A 22,246-nucleotide genomic window follows, 5' to 3' on the forward strand; every position below is an offset into this window, starting at 1 on the left:
CATCCATACTCATCCGAAAATGTAGTATTCTGTATAACCCAAATCTGAATACCAATATAGCCAATAGAGGCTGTTTGTTCTGGTCTCTTCAGAGTAATTGCTGTAACCAAAATTCAGCAAAATGGCAAGGGAAGGCCTATTAGTTTTCATTACCAGCACCGTGCTGTATGACAGAATTGTGTAAATGACAAAACTGAATAAGCATAAACACAAATTCCTTACCTCCATATAGGTACAGTAATTTATCTGTGTAATTAGCTTTTTTAGACGGAGTTTAGCTTTGTTTTCAGGTTTTTAAATCTCTACCATGCATTACAAAAATGTCTTCATATTAATGGCTTCTCAGTGATTCCACTAATCTAGTAACTGTCTATGTGACCTAATTTATTATAGTTCTCACTGGAAAACTGTCCCAATATCCTAAACTTGTGTGTTTTGTATATTTTTAGGCCTGTTTTCAATTAAGTTACTATTCATCCAAAGAGATACTAGGAGGATATGTTAGGCCTTTCAGAATATACTGGTACGTTAAAGAGAAATACCATCAAAATAGTTCACCTTTCAATATGTTTCAGCAAGGAAACATTCATATTCTATCCAAACAGTGTATAGAGATAAAGGAGATATGCCTGAACAAATACCACCTAACTTAAAAAGGTTTATTCATTCTAATAATCTACAATATACAAAGGCAGATTTGTTATGTGCTCAAAAATACACCCCATTTCCCTACATTTACATTATTTTGAATCTAAGAAATTAGAATCAGATATTCCCAGATTGGGTGCCAATAAAAAGAACCTCTTTAGAAGTATGCTACTGGAACCTTTAACACATTTGAGCAAACTCACAAAACCCAGCTCTTTAAACGTGCAGGAATCCTCCTTTCTCCCTTAATTCATAACTTGCTAAACTAGAAAGCTGTTCCTTTTTTGTTTCACATTGAAAGCATGTCTTAAAAAAATAACAATCATGATCTAAAAATGAATTGTTCTTAACGGAAGACAATGTCAGTGCAAGATATTTGTGTCTTCTCCTATAACAATTAGTGATATGGATTGCTATACATAGGAAAAAATCTCTCTATACCGTAGTTTTAGAATAGTGGCCTTTTCTTTAGAACTAGCAATGTGACAACACACAGAAAATGTAACAATTCTTACTAAACATTTCAGATGCAATAAAGATTAAATACAAATGCAGTCAGTAACATATTATTAACTAGTGATTTGTGCTAACTTATGTGTTATGACTTGGATTTGATTTTTTTTGTTCTTTTCACTTTGAAAGCATTTGTGTTTCTTTTGTCCTGTCTTATCCCTGTGATATATGTGTCTATGTTTGTGATCTGGGCAATTACTGGGTATATAAATCACTTTTGCATAAAGAATACTTACTTAATACTTATGTTTTTCCTATAGACTCTCAACTGGAACTAAGTTTTACTCCTTGCTAGCCTTGCAGTTTTCTTTTTAATGGTTTTAGGGTTTTCATTAAAGCAGAGATCCTGATTGCTCATGTATGTTTATTGTTCCACTTTTACATGCATTTGCTGGTTGCATTGCCCTTGTTTGTTGATCTGTGATGTTTTGCTGTTCTATTTAATATTCTTGTTATATTCTTCTCAATAAAAATACATTTAAAAACAGCATTTTAGTTGAATTGGCAGTTCTAAATTCTTTCATTCAAATAGATTTTATAGACAGCCAGGAACCTGGAATTTCTGGATGGGAACATGACTATCATTCTTAACATGTATTGACAAAGCAAATATTAGAATGAAACCCCAATATTAGGCAAATGATGCCTGCCAGGGTTATTTGAGCCAGAAACAGGTGCCTAATGATATGAGTAAAGGCCATCAGCAAGGAACTTTTGAGATGTTATACATTGTTAAAGTCATTGTTAAAGTTAGAACTATCATTTTCATATCAAATATTATGGGTATAGCTATTCTGCACACCATACAGAGATTCTAATATTACCAAATAACTAGCAAAATGCTATGGGGTGACCTGGTTTGAGGAACCCTGAGTTAAAAAAGCCTGAGTTAAAAAGTAAAGAAAGGTATTCTCTGCTTGGTGTATGCATCTCAAACTTTATTTTGCTGGAATGTACCTTTACCACAATCCTATAATATACCACTGCAGTCCTCTAGTGATTTGGTGGCCAAACCAATAGAATATAAAATTCCTATATATTATCATGAGTTAGAATCCCCTTCTTTTTAGTTGCCCCTACCAAGATCTTGCCAGTAATAGAATAAAAGGTACCATAACATGCACAAATATTGGAACCCTAACAGTTCATCACAATATGAATCACAGTAGCTGCTATGACTATTGTAACCCTTTTGTATAATGTTGTAAAAATCTTCAACACTTTAGATGGAAAATGTATCTATATTTGGGAACTTTTGTACAGCTCAAATTTATTGTACATGCTGTATGAAAAATTCTTTTATGGTCAAGTAAAAATGTTCAGCTATATACTGCTTTAATATACCTCTCAATTTAAAGATTGATATAAAAGTGCATAGAGAAATGTTGCTCTTCAAAGCACTGAACTGTTACGGTAGAATATTGAGTGACAGCTCCAAAGTCTTTACAATTTCTCCCGTTTAATGATCTCGCTGAACAGAATCTTGTTCTATGCAATATGTTTTTCATTATGGAATATTTTTTAACAGCTGGTCGTGGTACCATTTTGACCTCCTGTGATAAAAGTGATTTAGATTAATAACATACCTTATTAAATGTTAATTAGCCATTAATGGCCTTTTATGACAACAATGGCAACTGACAAAGAAGTAAATACATTATTTATTAAATTTAACACATTGCAGAATGCGTCTCACTATGACAAAACATATCACATAACTATTACATTTAACTTTGTCCTAATTCAGGCAAACCATGACCTCGCTTCATTACAAATGAACTGTAACGTTAGTTTCATCTTGCAACATTTTCAGTAAAATTCTTATTAAAGATGACATTTTTTATTAAAGTTGATATAGTTATTTAAAGTTTAATATTGTGCTTGAACTTACAAAAAATTAACTTTTTCTATACAGTGAAAATTCAATAAAAGATATTACAAACAATCTTACGGTAACATGTGCATTTATCACGATAACAATAATAAATATAAAAAGCATTATTAAACTACCCAATAATAACTTTTTTGGTAAAAAATCTGCATCGAAACGTTAGGTTTGCGCACCTTTTGGACATGTTAGCCAGGAGATGATTGAGCCCACGGTCCTTCACCTATACCTAAATATCAGTTTTGGGTGGACTGACACTTTACTTTGAACCTCATGCAAAAATAGAGCCTCCTTCCATGCCCGCTATCACCCAGAAAAATTATGTACATAATGGGTGCCAATTTAAGTCTGGTTTAATTTGCTGCATACTAGAATAAAGGGTCTATTTACCAAAGATCTGTTGGGGCATTGGAAAAAAAATTGCCTATTTTCAAGAAAAATGAAATTCTTCACATTTCCTTTGTTTATTACAGTGGTTTTGCCCATTTTAAACAATCATGGAAAATAAAATTTGACAAGATTCTCCAATGTGCAAATTTCATTCTTTCTTACTATTCATCCTATTTCTGACTTGATACAGCCAGGATCTGTAGGGGGGTGATTGGTTGCGGGGGGGAGGGGTTAATTCATGCTCGCCTTCTACCCAGTCAAATCTCAGGGTGCTTGCTATAGCCTAGAAAAGATGGGGGAATATATATCAAATATTGATAAATTTACCTTACTAGCTTTTAGATATGCCGGTTTTCTTTTTTCAGGACAAGTACAGAAATGCCTGTTAATCTTACCCAATTCACAGTATCCTTTTCACTTGCTGTGAGTTGACCTTAAAGTATAAATCAATTTTACAAATGGTTATTAGAACATACACAGTACATTTTTTTATTTATTTAACATTTATAAAATGTAAAGAAAAACCAAAGACCTCTTTGGTGCATATAAAAAGAGAGGCTGCTGCACCTGCACCCTATTCTCACTGTTTTATGTTATATATGCAGATATGCTGTAGACACCTCTCATTTGATTGCACTAATGTTAAGACTCCACCTGCAGATCATCTGTATGGCAGCTTTCTGCATCCTCTCTGTCGTCCTACTCAATTCCTGATCTTAGCTGTCCCTACACCGAAGTCCTTGGTTCTGCTCGCCCCTGGTGGGGAGAACCTGAAGGCCGGTGACCGAAAAGTAGCCTGGTGACATTAACAGGAATGTAAAAGCTTGGGAGAAAATAGAATAGATTTTAAACATTTTTTTAAAAAAGGAAAAATTGGTTTGAAGGCAGTGTATAATGAATAAAAAAATAACTTGCAGCATACAGTAACCAAGAGCTACTAACCAAATTTTTTTATCAGTTTGGGCCAGTTCATTTATTGACTTTAATGATTGCACAGGATTGCATTTGAAAATGTTTGTATCAATCATTTTTTATTCATACATGTTTTTATTATTATGAGCAGCACTAAAATCCTTGTTACTAAAAAATACAGTGTATTTAAGTGTGTACTAATACACACTATGATCATTGCAAAATAAATTTGTAGATTATTATGTGATTACGTTGGTACATGATTTTTACAATAGAAAATAAGAACTTTTTTATACAAATGGTACCCACTTTATACCTTTGTTTTATGAGTTGTCTATCTAAAGCAAAACTTTATTCATACTGCAAAAGAAAAGCAGTCAGTGCTAAGAGCAACATCAATAGATTTTCTGCACTGAAAAATCTTCAACACCAACATCACCCTAATGGCATCATTTGTTCATCCTTTTCTTTGCTGCATGCTCAAATCAGCATTTTCGTAAATTGGATGGACAGGTATGCCAAATATTACATACACTTTTTATCCCTTAAAGAAAAAATCACATGCTAACCATTTTAGCTCTGCCTGTGATATATGGCGATTTTTAAAATTATAATGATTATGAGATAGAAAGTTTACTGCTTCTGACATGAACACTTACTTTACATAACTGGAACGGCTTTCTGCAAACTGAATGCTTTCACTCCCTTATGTATTAGTTGCTTCAGATAAACAGAATAAAAATGCATGGAGTCTTGTACATTCACTGCTTGGAAGCTGCATCCAGATGCCAAGCTGTGCAATGTATCATAATCAGAGGAACATTTGGCTCTATGATTAGCATCTTGATTCTTAGTCTCATTGGCTGACGATACTGGCAGCTATAAAACTGTCCTCGGGGTAATCTAGGTCAAGCTTCTCTAATCCTGATTGGGTATTTCCTTCTTTAGGCTTCCTTGTATGTTCTGTGGACTTATGTGACTCTTCTGTTTATTCTTCTTCTTCTTTTTTTGTGTTAGTTCTATTTATGCTTGTTCACACACATCAAAAGAAGACAATTACAAATCTTTATATGTGTTAAGACAAACCGACAATCTTGAAACCAATGTAGAAAAGTTTAGTAATTACCTGCTTCATAAGGTGCATTATGTAACTTTAAAACACCTCCTAGGGTTGCTTACCGATCGATGTAAACCAATATTTTCAGACTTTTAGAATGTAACAAGCAAGAAAATTTTACTTTTTTAACACATGTATTTTTTGTTATACCCTTTGGATAAGAGAATGGACCGAATTAGTTCAGTTTCTGAATACATTTCTATTTGATTTTTAAACATCTGCCTGTCTGTAGTACAAATCTGCACTAGGCCAGGTCATAGCGATGTGACCTGCACAAGGAGCACAACAGATTTGAGCATTATGTGCATTAATGAGGAAGTATATGAAACAGCAAATTTGAGAAATGTGTTGAAAGCTAATGGTAAGTTACATAGACTTTTCATATTGGCACCATTTTTTAAAACATCTGTGCTAGACATTTGTGGCACAATAATACTGCTGCGGTTTCTGGCTCCCAAGATGGGGTTTTACAGTAAATTAGGCAAAGGCTTGCCATTGTTTGATAATTTGTCTTCAGATCACCCAAACTGATCCGTAACTTCATAAAGGGCTTCTTTACATCGATTATGGGGATCCTGTTCTCCAACTCAAAGCATTGGCTATTCTTCATGCACTGGCCAGTGGCAAAGTGTGTATATGTTTAGGACACCATGGTAAGAGGAAGAAGTAACAAAACACACACTGTGCATTTCAATTTCTTTATTTTTTATTAACCTGCACTGGACCCACAACAGCAAAATTTAGTGAAGGGCATAGGACTGTAGTTGCTGAGAAAAAAGAATAGTGTGAAATTTAGACACCTGTCCACAATATGCAGCCATGTAGCACATCCTCAAAACACATATATGTGATGGTTAGCATTGGTTAGTAATCTTCTATCCATTCTGACTGATTTAAAGGTGTCCTTTTAAAAAAAGCATTTTTTTAGAGTATTTTTTGCTCCCTTTCTTAAAAAAAGAAAAAAAGCATTATAAATCCTGACAGGACTGCAGTTAGGTTGTACAAAATGTATGTAGTGCGATACAGTATATAAAAATTCTCTTTTTTTTGTTAACTTTTTTAACAAAAAGTTAACAATACTACACTACTACACAAAAGTTAACAACTACACTTTTACTAAAAATCTAATTCTTTATATTATAAACATGAAGGTTTTACAATTACTTTAAAGTTGTCAATTAAAGTCTAATGCATAGCATTTTGTTACCCCTGAGGAAGCAGGGAAATGCACAATATCTATGAATTTTGGTTCTAAAGGCCTTCATCCCCTATTATCTACTGTTAGTGAAACTCTATATAGTATTCAGTTCCTTTAATCCCATGATAGCTATGTGGATTTTGGTCCAAAGGACTATGTAAACTGACGATAGTCACTTGAATTTTACTTAGTGCTCAGTTCCTAAAATCCCCATGAAGCAATGTGGATTTGGGACAAAACTTAGACATAATTTAGTTTTTGTTTATGTATGCTTTTATACATTAGGTAAAACAAATTTTGTTTGCCAAAAAAACGCACTTCTCTTCGCTTCTGTTTCAGTAATGTTCCAAAGGCACCCTTAAACAAGCTTTATCAATATATTTTGGGCAAAACACACCAACCTGCCTTTTACTGAATGTACAATACAGTCTATAATATCATCCTTAACACAGTCCTTGGACATCACACATTCTTAATACACAGATTGCCTTAGCACAATATTACATAAGCCAATGAAACACTGAATGTAAGGCTCACCTTCCTGTAATTAGCACAAAAACAAAGGCAGGACACGTAGAAAGAGAAAAGAGGCAGTGACAGCTCCATTTTTCGCTGGGACAAAAATGAGCACAAAATCTTTTGCTAAGGTCCTGGTTAGTAAACTTTGTGTTTGGGAATTATAATTGAAAAGCTTGTGTTGACTCATTTATGGTTCTGTTAAATTGTTGAATTTAAATGAAGCCAATAATAACGAATGTGGTTAATTTAATCCAACAGCTCAGGGTACATAATCAGTCATTGGGAATGTTATGCACTGCATAGAGACTAAGAAGACAGGGAACAGAGAATGCACAACATAATCTACAGAACAGAAAATTAAAGAATGTGCTGTTCTTGATTTTTAATGAAGGACCACAAAATAAAAAATAGGGGATTGATTTATTTACACATATGGGTCTGCATAAATACTACTTCTAAGATAAGGAAAAATGATAAATGGACAAAAGTGAAAAAAGTGAAAGGAGTAGAACAGGAAAGGAGGGGAGGTCTAACCTCAAATCAATATCATTCTAAACCATACAAGCCAGACATCTCTTTCTTTGAACCACACCCATTTGCAAATCCAGAGAAAATCACATCCTAAATGCATTATTAATACATTTTCATTCATTTTATACCCAGGCTGAATTAAACTTGTTGCAAATGACTTTACATGATGAGATTGCAGTAGTAAAGAAAAGTTACTGCTTCTCATACAGACTATAACAATACTAAGCCAGTGTGGGCAGTGAATTAGACCAGAGGGTCATAGGAGGTAGCTAGGTAGCTTTAAAAAGTAACAGTGTTCTGACAGCTGTTAGGGTTGATATCTCATCATCTTTAACCTATTTCTACAGAATCATGTTATGTTTACATAAACATCACAAACATAATAATTTTAACAGCTCCAACAGCAATGCACAGTACGTTGTAGAGAATAAATCGCTGGTGAATAGGAAATACAGGGCAGTGTACAAAATAGAGAGGTGCAGAATACAGAATACACAGCATAGTGTACAAAAGGAAGCAGAGAAAAGGGAATGCACATCAGTGTTAAAACACATGTATTCTGGTATAAATGCAAATGCATCTCACTTGAAACATTTTGTAAATTAAATTTATTAGATTTTTTTTTTTTTAGAAATTGGCTTAAATGCAGGTGCAGAAATTCACTTTCCACTATCCACTCCATACAGCCTTGGTATTGTGCACAATAAAAGCCACAATTCCTGGACTTGAAATGAGGGCCCTTTTGCTGTTGGCTGGCTGCCTGCCCTAAAAGATGCTTTCCACTTAATGTAAAGTATAAAGAGAATTACTTGGCAGAGAAGTGACAGCTGGTGTGGATGTTGGCACCACAGCAGCAAATAAGTGGCCTGGGGACCCATGGATCCTCTGGTGTGGGACGGCTAAACATAGCAATCTAACACCTCCTCTACTTCATCTCATCAGCAGACGGTAACACGTTTATGTTAAAAAGATTGACATGTTGTGTATGATCCACATCAACTGGTAGCAGGTCATTAAAATCAATTGTTGGTGTTCAACCCTTTAAAAAATGGAACATTGAGTGAACCCCTGTCAGTGGTGCAATCTAAGCAATGTGTCGAGATAAATCCTTGATCGTAGAAAGTGTTGCTGTATAATATTTTTATAAGTTATATAAATTGTTTATGCTGGTAACTGTTTTGTGAGCACTGTGTGCTCCTTGGCCAAGAGATAATAGATGGAAAGGAGAGGATATCTGCATAAGGTATTTAACAAAGGTGTGGCTGAATTGTGACATGAGCTACACAGGAAACCTATTAATGTTTAAGGACAAGGGGCGGAACATAAAGTAAACAGTTTCTGTCCAAATAGACATTCCACAAGAGCATGTGGATTTATTGCTCTCTCTCTATGATTCAGCTCTATAATTCAGCTTTAAAAATGAATCAATGCAAAACAATAACACTATCATATATGTTTTACTGATTAAAACTGCTACAAAGTAACTGCGCTTTTCTAGCAAAAGCCCTCTTGGAAGAGTCTTATTTATTGAAGAATCCAAATGCATAGGAAAACTGTAATGTTTGTTCATTGTATCATTTACAATAGCTCACTAACGACTAAATCTAGAACACACAGTAGCAATTGCACTGCACTTGAACTTTACAATTATTGCATTTGAAGTTTAATTAATTGTCCTCGGCTGATTCAATATATCCCCTCAAGACAGCAGTGTCTGATGATTATATACTGCTTCAAAAGCAATGATAATTAGGTTATATATTTAGAAAATAACGCAGAGTAAAGGTTTTCTTTTTCTAATAATTTTCTTTTTCTTCATAAAAACACAGGCACACAAACAAAGAAGAGATTAGTACTGAGTAGTGAAATGTGGATTATCCCATCTCAAGTGAACATTGAGGATAAATCCATAAAAGCTTTATGTGCAGTTTATAAAGCGGGATGGGAGCAGAGTGATCAGAGGTAAGTAAGCTGTGTGTGGTACATTTTAGTGTCAGTTAACAGCCACAAGAAGGACATCACTCAGTGCTGTAAGTATGAACAAAATCCAGCCAAATAATAAAGATTATATTGTGAAGCACTATTGTCCAAAAGGCGCATTGTGACTAAGTAATAATAGAAAGTGGATTATAGTTTAAAAAAAGGGAAGCCAGTCCAACACCCAATATTACATGAATAATAAAAGTAGTTGCCTTGCTGCTAGAAAAAAATAGGAACTGAAAGATAAAAAAATAACACACAGCGTACGATTAGCAAATAACAGAAAATAATTTAAATAATATTAAATCAGAAATTGTAAACCATTGCTTATTGTGAATTTGCATTTTTTCTTGCAGTTAATGGCTAGTAAATGGTCAGACTCTGGAAATATACCTTGCATATACATTAACAGACACTGGAATTAATTTTCTAAAGCAGTAGAGACTGTTTGCTTTGCAAATGTAATGCTAATTAAGCTAAGCAGACAAAACAAAGTTAACATAGAATAACCTTTTTTTTTTAACTAACATTCACTATGCAAACATATACTTTTTAAATGGAACCCTATACTTTGTTAAACTTTGCTAAATGAGCATTCTCTAAAAATGTTGTAAATTAGCCCCAGTGGGTTTTAGTTGGGATAACTTTGAAAAGCAAATAGGGAAGAATGCAAAAGTTTCCATAGGGGTTAAAAATCGTTATTTGGAATAAAAAAATAAGGACTGAATTTTTCTGCATTTTTTGCAATGAAACCTTAATATAAATGCCATATACACATTTTATTATGCATGTGTCTGCATGTGTATATTATTTTTGTAGTTGCTTAGTTTTTAGAGTTTCCTCCCCCCAGGTTTCCTCCCACATCCCAAAAAATTACATTTAGGTTAACTGGATTTCCTCAGAAAACTTGCCTTTGACTGCGTTATTGACATATGACTATAGTAGAAACATTGGATTGTGAGCCCCTCTGGCGTAAATTGCTGCATAATTTGTTGGTGCTATACAAATGCAAATTAATAATAGAATCTAAATACTGGTATATGTTCTACAAACAAGATATTTATCTTAGAAAATAAAAACATGACTTCCTGAGTATATTTTTCCAAATTATTTAACTAGGTTTTAGATTACATATTTATAAAAGGTATTGCTCAAAAAGAAATGCAATAAATAGCTAGTACTGATGAATACATCTGTCTGTCCTATCTTTTGGTGGTACCAATCTGATCAGTGTATTTATAATTATTATAGTTGACAGTTACCTTTCTCTATACAGAGCAATCAATGCACTTTCTTGCACCCATGGTCTCTTCTAAAGTTGGAATTCAGAGATATGCACCTATCCTTTACAGGATCACAAATGGATAGGTTCTATTCTGAACAACCATGATCACTATAATGTACTTCAGAAAATACCTGTGGATGTTGTGCTTTAGGATTTAATTCTTACTGTTTTTATCATTTCTGTAACCTAAGCTTGGGAGGACACACAGTACGCCTAACATAAATTAAATTTGAGAAGCAGATTAATTCATAAACAACATAGTGGAACACTTAATGAATTGCTGGATATGATACTCCCCTCCATCTGGACTGTGAAAAAACATTTTACCATGTAATATGCAACATAATATGAGATTTAGCTTCAGTGGCCCTACTCCCTTCCTGCTGCTGCATTTCTTATGCCTCTATATAGTCTTGCCCCTGGATGCATCCAATCTATGATGAAGAATACTTTAGGAAGGTGATGTGGCTGGCAACCAATTATTAGGTTGTGAAAATACTAATTGGAACTTGTGACCATACTAGCTACATCCTTTGCTAATGAAAACAACCATACATTTTTCTCTAGTTGCAGGTACAACACCTTAAAGACCTGTTGCCAGACCATTGGTTTCAAAAACAATCTTCCCAAGAGAGATTATGGACATTTCACATATTTTATGCATGTTATTTACCCATAAAAGCCCACCTTGATGCTGTAAAGTTCTGGTACTGCTGGGCTATATCCATCTTGGATATGAAGGCAACAACCTCAGCAGACTCGGAGTTGTCACTCTGTAGTATTCCTCTTTTCTCGATCTCTGGTAGATTAATAAAAGTTAAATGTGAAAAGTCAGAAGGAGAGGAAAGAGGGAGTGGAGGCGCTGCCAGCACTGATAATATATAGACAAGCTATTCTCAACCTTCAGAGGTTTCTGAGCATTTATTGAGCTGTGGATATTTGATCTCCCATTTGGTGCTTGCATAGTTTAGGTCCAACACCACTTGTCGGAGGCAGAGTCATTGCACCAATGACCATTAACATTTTCCTTAAGTGTGGTATTCTGTCCATAATTGTAAAATTGGTCTTCATCCATTGACCACTAATGTAAGTGGCTTTTTTTTTTCTGATCACTGGTGGTTACTTTTTAGGTACCCAGAAACCTAAAAATAATTTCACAGGTTCCTCTAGGGTAAAAAAACTTTGAGATTTAGACACTCCCTGAAAATAAAATGGCTATCATATGCATGGTTAAAGTGGTTTGTGCTAGGAAACTCATTTTTCTGAAATATTAGTTAGCAAGTTTAAAGGCACATTGCAAGTGAAGAAAAAGTGATAAAAAAAACTGTGAAAGTAGCCATTTTAAAGTAGATAGAAAGAATGGATCCAGCGTTTTCCTCCTGACTAGAGGATTTATGCTATCAATTGTTACCCATTTCAGTGGAGATGGGTCTAGTGTGGGAAGATGCAATTAGTTGCAATGCATTACTGTCCTGGGTAAGTTAAATTAGGTAGCTGAGTAGATTAAAATAAATATTCTGGCCCAGAAGCAGCTAACCTGGGGGCATTGCCACCATGCATATAAAACTGTGCCCATTTGTCCCACCTTCTGAAACTGTGAGAGACAGTTGGGTTCTGCTTGTTCAGTCTAACAGGAACAAATTGCCAGCAAAGGATTGTTTTGTAATTTGCTTCTATTAGTGAAGTGTTTAGGGAGTATTTGCATACATTTTTAAGATTTTGACTCTGGAACTGTCCGCCATCCTGTAGGTGCTCTGTAATGGGGTAAGAAAGTATTTGTTAGGTCAGTTTGGATTTGATAAGGGATCGAATTTGAAAGTCAATTTTACAAGCATACAAATATTTCTATTGTTATGCAGAAGTTAATATATTCAATTTGAATTTGGATGTATTATACTTTACATTAGAAATTTCATTGATGGAATGTTACCCCAATGACCTTATTCAATGTAATCAAAGTGAATATTTATTGCTATATGCATTAATAATGTTATCAGCATGATGTCTCTTAAAAGTCTAGACTCGCCATTGAATTTGATGAACTACTTACTAAATGATAATAAAGGGCATAAAAATGTAATTTTTTAAAGAATTAAGCAAATAATGTGGTGTGAGTGCTACTAGGGTTTATGCAAAATTTTACCAACTAAATTTAAAACAATGCTTACTCCTTATAATATCTGAAATAACTTTCTGCTTCTTTTTCATGGTAGTTACACAACAGAAAAACATTGTTAAGCACAATGCCCCTGATTCATCAAGCAGAATCGGATTATCGGTCACGCGCATACTCGAGTCCGGACCGCGGTAATCCGCGATCGATGGCCGCGCGTACGTTCGCGCTTCCAGCGAGCGCGGATTTCATTGATGAATCAGGGGCAATTTGTTTATCTTTTATAAATCAATCCCATTGACTTTTCAAAGACTTCCCACCAAACCTTTGTTTAGATGCATAACTGCTTTGGGAATACCAACATAATATGAGCACATCTGCAAATAATGTTCTAGGCTAAAAGAACACTAGACTATAGATCAGAATTCTGTACACAATAAACACATGGCCTTGTGAAAGTTTTATGAATACTATAAAACTAAAAGAAAGAGAAAGCATGAAAATTATAACTTTAGTATAATTGTTAACACAAAGTTTGGAAGAAATGCCAGATGAGGTATGTGATACAGCATAAGTAGAATAACAATAGTATAAGAGAGAGAACAGATTTCAAATTATCAAACATTAAAAATATTGGTAAACGAAAATAAATTATTAGGTAAATAGAAGGAATAAACACTTAGAGAGTATAACTGGAACCACTGCATTCTCTGCAAACCTTTTAGTCACTTAAAAAGTCCGGAGGTAGAGAATACAGGCCTGCCCATCTTTCATGAGTAAGGAAGATGATAAAAGTTATTTTAAAGCATTGTGAACTGTATGGGTCTCCCAGAGTATCCCACCGGTACTGGGTATATATGAAAGTTATGAAGTATGAAGTTGCAATAGGTCGATATTAGAAAAAAAAATGAACTCAGAACCCATGGGAAGAGTACCTGTGGCAGATAATTAAAACTCTGAATACATTGATTGGCACCTGGAATGGATTTCTTAAAAGTAATTTGCTATTTGTTAGCAAATGATTTTAATCCTGGAAGAGATCCATTCTAGGTTTGCTGGATCACCCAGCTTCAGTGATAAATTTGATAAATTTGTATCCTCTCCATCCTCGAAAAGCTTTAATAAATCAGGCCCAATATAGGCAAGGACATTTATGACACCCACGGGAGCCTGGCAAGCTAGGGCACCTTAATTCAAGGTGAAGTGTCAAGTGTCAAGGTGAAGTGTCAATGGCTAAACAATCAAATAGACCTGCCAGATCTAAATAGTGTCCAGTCCAGTGGGCCCATGTGAGGTCAAGCCCTCACAATGGGACAATCAATGAACAATCAGATAATTAGGGGAATCTTTGGGTTCATCCATGGGGGGCCTTAATGTGCCATTCAACGTGAATATTAGTGCAACACGAAAGTACATGTAAAACACGTGTTGCTATAACATAAACATCCGAATAGGCCCTAAATGTCCAAATCCACTGTGATTTTTTAGATGCAATCTTCAGTACACCCATAACTATTTTGTTAAATTTCAGTGCTGATATTTTTTTTTCATGGAGCTCAGAGTAGTGAAAAAACTAAGATTCCCCCAATTGTGGTTAGGTTGTATCTAAAAAATTATTTAACTATTACCCCCCTAGCGTTCTAATTCTGTCAGTTTTTTGATGCAAAAAGTGATCCTATTTTTTTTTTGTATAGAAATTTTTGTTTATATTGTGGGCCTGTAATTCTTAGGATTACCTCCCGGGTATGATAATTATATTTATTTATTATATTATAATCATAAATTATAATATAATACATAACTATAAATAATAATTTAAAAAAATAATGAAATAATAGTCAACAATGTAATCTAAAAATAAAATATAAAATAAAAAATGTACTTTTCTTTTTATTTCATGTTGTGTGGTGTTTTTGTACTGTAAATACCATTTAAAAGCATATTACATTGTAATCTGCTTTTAAATTACCCCCCCCAGACACACCCCTCCAATACATCACCATTTGCATCACCCGGAAGGTGACTCATCCTCCAGGGTGATGTGAGTGGGGATGTCCCGCCCTGCCTCACACAGACACTGCTGCTGCTCTGCATCTCCAGAGAGATGCAAAGGACAATGCAGGACTTCTGCATTGTGCTTGGCATCTCACTGCTGATGCAAGCAGCGGCGTGGCCGGGACCCTGGTGTTATTTAAAAGCAGATTACTCAGTAATCTGCTTTTAAATTTTTCGCCCGACCACGCCCCCCAACGGACCGGCGCCCCGGCATCACAGCGGGACCATCGGATGGCCGCTGGAGCGCAGGGTAAAGGTAAGGGGGGTTCCTAAAGTTACCCCGAGTGTGACTCGGGATTACCGCTTTTTGCATGTAAAAGACACCCAGAGTCACACTCGGGATTACCGCTAGGGGGGTTCAAATCCTTTTCCTAAAGCAAACACTTGTTTTGCAATCAAATCAAAAGGCATTTATTCCTTATTCTCTCACCTTCCAGACTCCTAATGCAGCACAAAAACCATCCCTTCTCCCACTTGCACTTAGCCACTCTCATGAATTGTGGAAACACACCACACAAATTTTGGTTAAATGGCTCATAGGCCTTTTACCACACATATAAATAATCCCCTAAATAATCATAACAATACGATAACAAATCCCCAATAACAAACAAAAATAGGCTATAGTATTAACAACAATCAAACTACAGTTAAATAACATTCTCCCAAACACTATCCTTTGGTTACCGGTCCTCGAAGGTCTCCCCTTCACACTAACCCTTTTGGTATTTGCAACACCATGATATATATGCTCCCAGCTGCATCCTCACCAAGCTTGGGAGCGATATCACCACTAATCGCAGTTCCATCCCACAACCATTCCAACCATAATCCATCAACATCAACACAACATTCTGGAGATTCCACACCAAATGTGGATCTCCCACAACACTGAAACCTCTACCCAAACCGGCTGCCTTCAAGGACCTCACTGCAGCCCACTACCCTACCCCTAAACCCAACAGGGGGTTGGTGGGAAAACATTTCCCCCTACCCTATCCATCCACTAAGTGATCACTCCCTCTTTATTTCCTGCCTTTTTACCCCCTTTACATCATCCCACCTCTATGTCACCTTCCCCTCCTTCATCTAACCCCGAGCTAACCCCCGTCTTTACCTTTTTAACCCTATCACTCCCTGCTCCCTGACTCGCTCAATCATGCAGGCCTTCCACTACCTTCCTGACAGCCCTTCACTCCATGCCTGACTTTAGGGCTAATGTACACATTTTTTTATAGTTTTTGTTTTAGTCACAGGTACACTTTAAGTCATGCCTACCCACTATCTCAGCCATTTCTTTCCTTGGGCACACTAAAAGAACAAAGGTAGGGATGATAATTCAGCATTACTGTTGTGTTTTGTTACTGTACACTTCTGCAGGAAGAAGCTTAGTTGTTGGTGAAAATCTTGTTCTATATCTACCGTAGACGGAGCTTTCAAAAACGCATGTTTGCCCATACTTGTCTGTTACGGGAAATACTCTCACATTTAGAACATCATACACTATAAAAAATGACATATACAAATATTGGCTAACCCTAGGCAAAACAACAAAATGCATTTATAAAATACATACATGTGAAATGTCTTGTCTGTCAAAATATGTAATAGTGTTTAACATGTCTTGTGATTCAGGTACCCCTCTCAGCCAGCTGGAGACCTCACTTTTTTACATTACAATATCAAATTTTTTTTTATCACTGGCCCATCACTATCCTGCAGACTGGAAAATGATAACTCATACCCACACTGAGGAAGTCAATACTTTTTTTTCCACATATCAGAAATATATTTTTTATTAATTGTAAAACACAGTAAATATGAAGTGCTCAGAGTGCTTCTCCACTCTGTTCCAGATCTATTGTGTATGGATTACAGTTAATACAGCTAATAGAAGGACAGATTCATTTATTTAAAATAGCTTCAAAACTGAACTCTGGAGAAAATAAACTCCTGTACAGGTAGTCCCTGAGTTAAAGACATCTGACATACAGACGAGTTCTTGATAAGAACGGGGCTTCCCTGCTTGTTCGTGTGCAGGACAGATGCTTGATAGCGAGGCGGTTCCCATGACTTGCAGAAGTCTTTTGCTAAACACAGCTGAGACTGAGCTCTTTTGTAACTCTTATAATGACCAAGACAAACTCCCTAGTTGTTTGTTTTTCCATATCAAAGCACAGCTCCCTCCAGATGTTAATGAATTTATAGGCTTCATTTTTTTGCTTTGTTTGTGATTAACTCACAGTGAGGATTTTATACAGTAACTGAGGCCACGCTGCCTAATAATATCTTAAGACAAACATCTGTCCTGATTGCATTTATTAAAATATTGTACCTGTTCTGACTTACATACAAATTCAACTTAAGGACAAACCCACAGTCCCTATCTCGTATGTAACCGGGGGACTACCTGTACTTGCAGTAGGTCGCCCTCCTCAAAGCAATTGTTACCTGCTTATTTTGTCTAGAGGCCGATAAAATAGTAGACTACTGCTTCAGTAGTCTATTTCTGCACTTTACTTTTTCTCTGGAATTAGGAACTGGAATTAGGCAAAGATAAAAAATTGTTTTTTCTTTGGAGTTCAGCTTTAAAATATATTTAATGATTATTAGTAACTACTTAATACATGATAGATGATCTCCAATCACCTGCATTGAATATCAATCCTATGTAAATAGTAATTCTGTAGTGAGGCACAAATTAATATATTTTGACTTATGAATTTGCTGCATGTAGCAACATATATTTTAATGGACATGGAATTCTGCTTTGATGCAGCTGGTGGAAAAAGACAATGTCTTCTGACTTTCTTATCAGAGCTGTGTGCTGGACAGAGAGCATATGCACATGGAACTTCTGGTATTTAACTTTGTAGCCTGAAGCATAAGGAGATAAGGTGGCTTAAATTAGGTGCAAAGATTCTTCTGCTAGGATTGGTACTGGAATTCTAATATGTGCTGTGTTCTCAGTATTAGCATTAGCCGTAAGCTACTTTTTTCATACATCATAGTGCAAAGCAATGATATTTTTTTCCTAGCTGTAATATGGGTGAATATTAACCCCATTAGCAACCATATGCAGTACGTGCTGATTGCTCACAGAGAATTTTCCAATACAGTGAACCTCTGCTCTTGTGGGATATCCTCCAGTTCCAAGGGATTTCTGGCATTATGGAAATGCTAATGAGAACACCTCAATTCCTTCTTACTATACCTCTATATTCAACCACAGTTACATATAGTCTAACTAATTCTCAGTACACAAAATCTCACGCTCAATCAATGCTGCTTAAATATTCAGTTCACAGCATGGGTCGTTTGTTATAAGATCCTTAATAAAAACGATGAAAGATGAACATGCATAGACAACATGTATTTGTCAGGATTTTCAATTCACTTTAGTTTTATGCTCTGTTCTACATTTTTCATCATTTACCTTGTGTTTAGGAGTATCCAAATCCAAAATGTTCTCTTTAAATTTTGAGCAGAACAAGGACACAACAGAAAGTAGAAATAACAGAGGTAGAAGGAAATTGAAGAAAGAGATAAAAATCTGTTCTTAGGTAATTGCCTATATTGTGGAAATTCAATCTCTCTTAAGCTGCGTACACACTTGCAATATTTATCGTTGGAAACGAATGACTAACCACGTTTTGTTAACAAAAAAAGTGCACAACGACACAGATGAACGAGGATTGTGGCTGGAAACTAACAACCGCCCTGACGGATCTGATTGGGTGAGGATCTTTCACTATCTATTGTGTGTACGGTCGTTCAGTGATCGTGGATGGTTCTGCAGTACACTTTCTCCTTTACATGTCACTTCCTGCATCGTTCAAATGATCGTATCTAGTGTGTATACACTATTGGTGGATTATATTTGAACAATCGTATTGTTACAACATGTACAGATTTGTGCACAAGACGATCGTTCAAAATAATCGATCATAATCGTGCATATTCGTTAGTCGTTCGTTTTCTAACGATAATTATTGCAAGTGTGTACCTAGATTTACTGTTTTCTTGACAACTCACTGTAATAATATATAGCCTACATGGTCGAATAGTCAATCAACATCTAAGCTATTCATGACTGCTTTGTTTCAAATTTTGAATTTCAAATGTCTGGCCATACTAGTGCACCACCTATATGACTAAATGGCCCTGATTTATTAAAGCTCTACAAGGCTTGACAGTTTTATCAGTTAAGCTGGGTGATCGAGCAATCCTGGAATTGATCTAGTCAAGGATTCAAAACTTTTGATAGCGAATTGCAAATGACTTTCAGGTTTGCTGAATCACACAGCTTCACTGATGGAAGTGCATCCTCTCCAGCCTTGGAGAGTTTTATTAAATCAGGCCCAATGTGTCAAAATTCATTATTAGGCTAGTTAACTGTATATTGCTGGATTGAGAGACCTCCTTATGCTTCTTGCTCAAATGTTTTTACTTGCAGAGTTCAAACAGTAAGATGTGTTGCTTCTAATTTCAACTGCAAGATTGATCTCCAGGTTAATACTTTGATACACTTAAAATGGGTTGCTACATTAGGGCAGCAGGTGGTCACATCCGAGCTACTTTTAAACTAACCTACTCTAGGTTATTCTCACCTGAGACAACACTCTATCATGTGTGCAGGGGATTCCCAACATCACTTATCAGTTCATCCTTGAGGGTCAATGAATGGTTGTGTGGGGATGAGCACTGTGTCTTCCTATGGAGGGTAGTGCAGTGGGCTGCCACATGTTCGTCTTTCCCCCACCCCTCTCCACTTTTGTGGGTTCTTTCTGTTGCTGCCGCTGTTTGAATTCTGTTGCTGGAAACAACCACAAAAGATCATTTCCAGGGAAGAGATCTAATATGTGTACAAGGGTTTAGGCTGCCCATGGATGCAGTCCATGTAGTCATTTCATAGAATCCACCATATATTGGTCTTTATTTCTAATTTCAATGGACCAAAAGTAATAGAAGTCAAATGCAGAATTGAAAGAACCTTCTTGGTCAAGTGGGAACATTTCTGTTCAAGTAGGTTCAAGTATCTGATGGATCTTTTTATTCCAATTTTAGAACATGTGCACATAGTCATACGTTCGTTAACTAAGTGAAAATATATTTGTTGATTTGCATTTTAATTTGATTACAAAGAAGAAGCCACTTTGCATTGTATGAAGTGTGGTGAAATTACGGAGGATTATTTAAAAAGGATAATATCATACGGTTGTGCAGCTTCATTAGTCTGCAATATGATTACAGCAATAACTTCTTCTTTTGTGAACTACGCAATCTTGTTGTTGATTTAGGAGGTTACACACATTACCAATACTACTCTATTAATGCTAAGTATACTGAGCATGTACTGATATACAAAAAAATTGCAGGAACAAGTACAGACAAATCAAGTTTTTTTAAATGGTGAATTTATGTGTTGTTCCTTTTCAACATTTCTTTTTTTTACTACCCTCAGGAGAAATCAGTTTTCCTAGCACAGCCCCTCTTGCCTTGCACAACCTTCTCCTATTGGCAGTCTCTGCCTAATTTCTGCGTTGGCCCAATAACCACTCTTGGAAAGCAAACCCCTGGAAAATAGGAGAACCCATTGGTTCCGATGCTAACTATTTTTAGGGGGCAGCTCTATGTGGTTATTCACAGCGGTACCCCTAGAAAACCCTAAATCTCACTTAGCTTTAATGTAATTGCAAAGGGAATACTGTAAGACTGATGTACTGCTTCAGGTCTTAGGGAAGCTCTGCTATAATTACTATATCCACAGCATACAGTATAATTATGTGGTATTCAGTGAGAAATGCCTCTCACATTACTGGCCAGTGAGAAGAATCCTATTCGCCAGCAGACCCATAAACGACACTGGGCAAAATGTAGGCATTTCAGATTTTTGCTCTAGAGTTTGACGAGCTTGACTATTTTTATTTAGATTTGATTTGAATCATCTCATGGGCGTACATATCCTAACACATGGCCAAAAAGATTATTGGTGTTGGGTAAACTCACCAGCATTGCTCCAGGAACCCCTGGCAACCTTTGGAGGAGCCCTGGCAGACAAACACTGGTCTAAACACACATATAAAGGCATGGAAAGATTTTTGATTAACTTAATGGATTTGTGATAGGGTCTATTTAAAAAAAAAGAAAGTCTGTTTAAATGAGAACAAATGAAATATATTCATCAGTTTTTCTGCCTTCAGCAAACAGCAAATCTGATTTTCTTGCTCTTTTGGATGTTTTTAATGGAATGACCAGCGAGAGACCACTTAACTGCTTAGGGCAGGCATATCAAATTCAAATGATACTGCAGGTCAGTGAAGGATAATATTCATCATTACGGGTCATGATAATGGAAAGAGAACAAGCACATAAAAGGTGCATTATTTAAAAGTCTAGCAAACCTTTTCTCTAAATGTTATTTTTTAATGGCTGCATTTGTAAAGCAGATTAATCCTGTTCACCACAAACTGACCACAAAACATTTATTAGTAGTAGTTATAAAGTAGTATAAAGACTTAATAAAACACAATGTAGATGAATAGGAAGTGTATTACTGAAAGGAGTGCAGCTCCGGCTTTAAAATCAAAAATATAAAAGACTTGACAGGAAAGTTTTGCCAATAAAAATGGCCCTAAAAAGTAAAGAATTCACTCATAGAAAAATAATTACTTAAAAATAATTACTAGGCAAAGTAGCCTGGAGCATATCACCTCTTGACTTCAAGTGGTAAATATGAAATATTCTTGAAGAATGAATGCCAAGAGAATCCTAATCAGAGAGAGAAGTGAACACTAATGGTTAGCTGCTACTATTGCATAATTTAGATTTTTGGATAATGTATGCAGCAAATGATGATTTAATGACGGGGTATTATAAAACTGGACCTATAATTAAATCTTAACAATAGGAAAAATAATAAAAGTACAAAATAAACATATTTAAATGTGTTCAAATTAACCTGTACAAGCATGGATGTCAGTACTCTTTATACAAGATGCAACGGCTGGACAGCAGTGACACAGATTACATCAAACATTTTTTTGGAGGTGTCCTCCGGACTGCTGAGAACAAGAGAGGCTTCTGCTCAAGCTGGA

The sequence above is a fragment of the Pyxicephalus adspersus genome, chromosome 4 (assembly GCF_032062135.1).
Source record: "Pyxicephalus adspersus chromosome 4, UCB_Pads_2.0, whole genome shotgun sequence".
Lineage (NCBI taxonomy): Eukaryota > Metazoa > Chordata > Amphibia > Anura > Pyxicephalidae > Pyxicephalus > Pyxicephalus adspersus.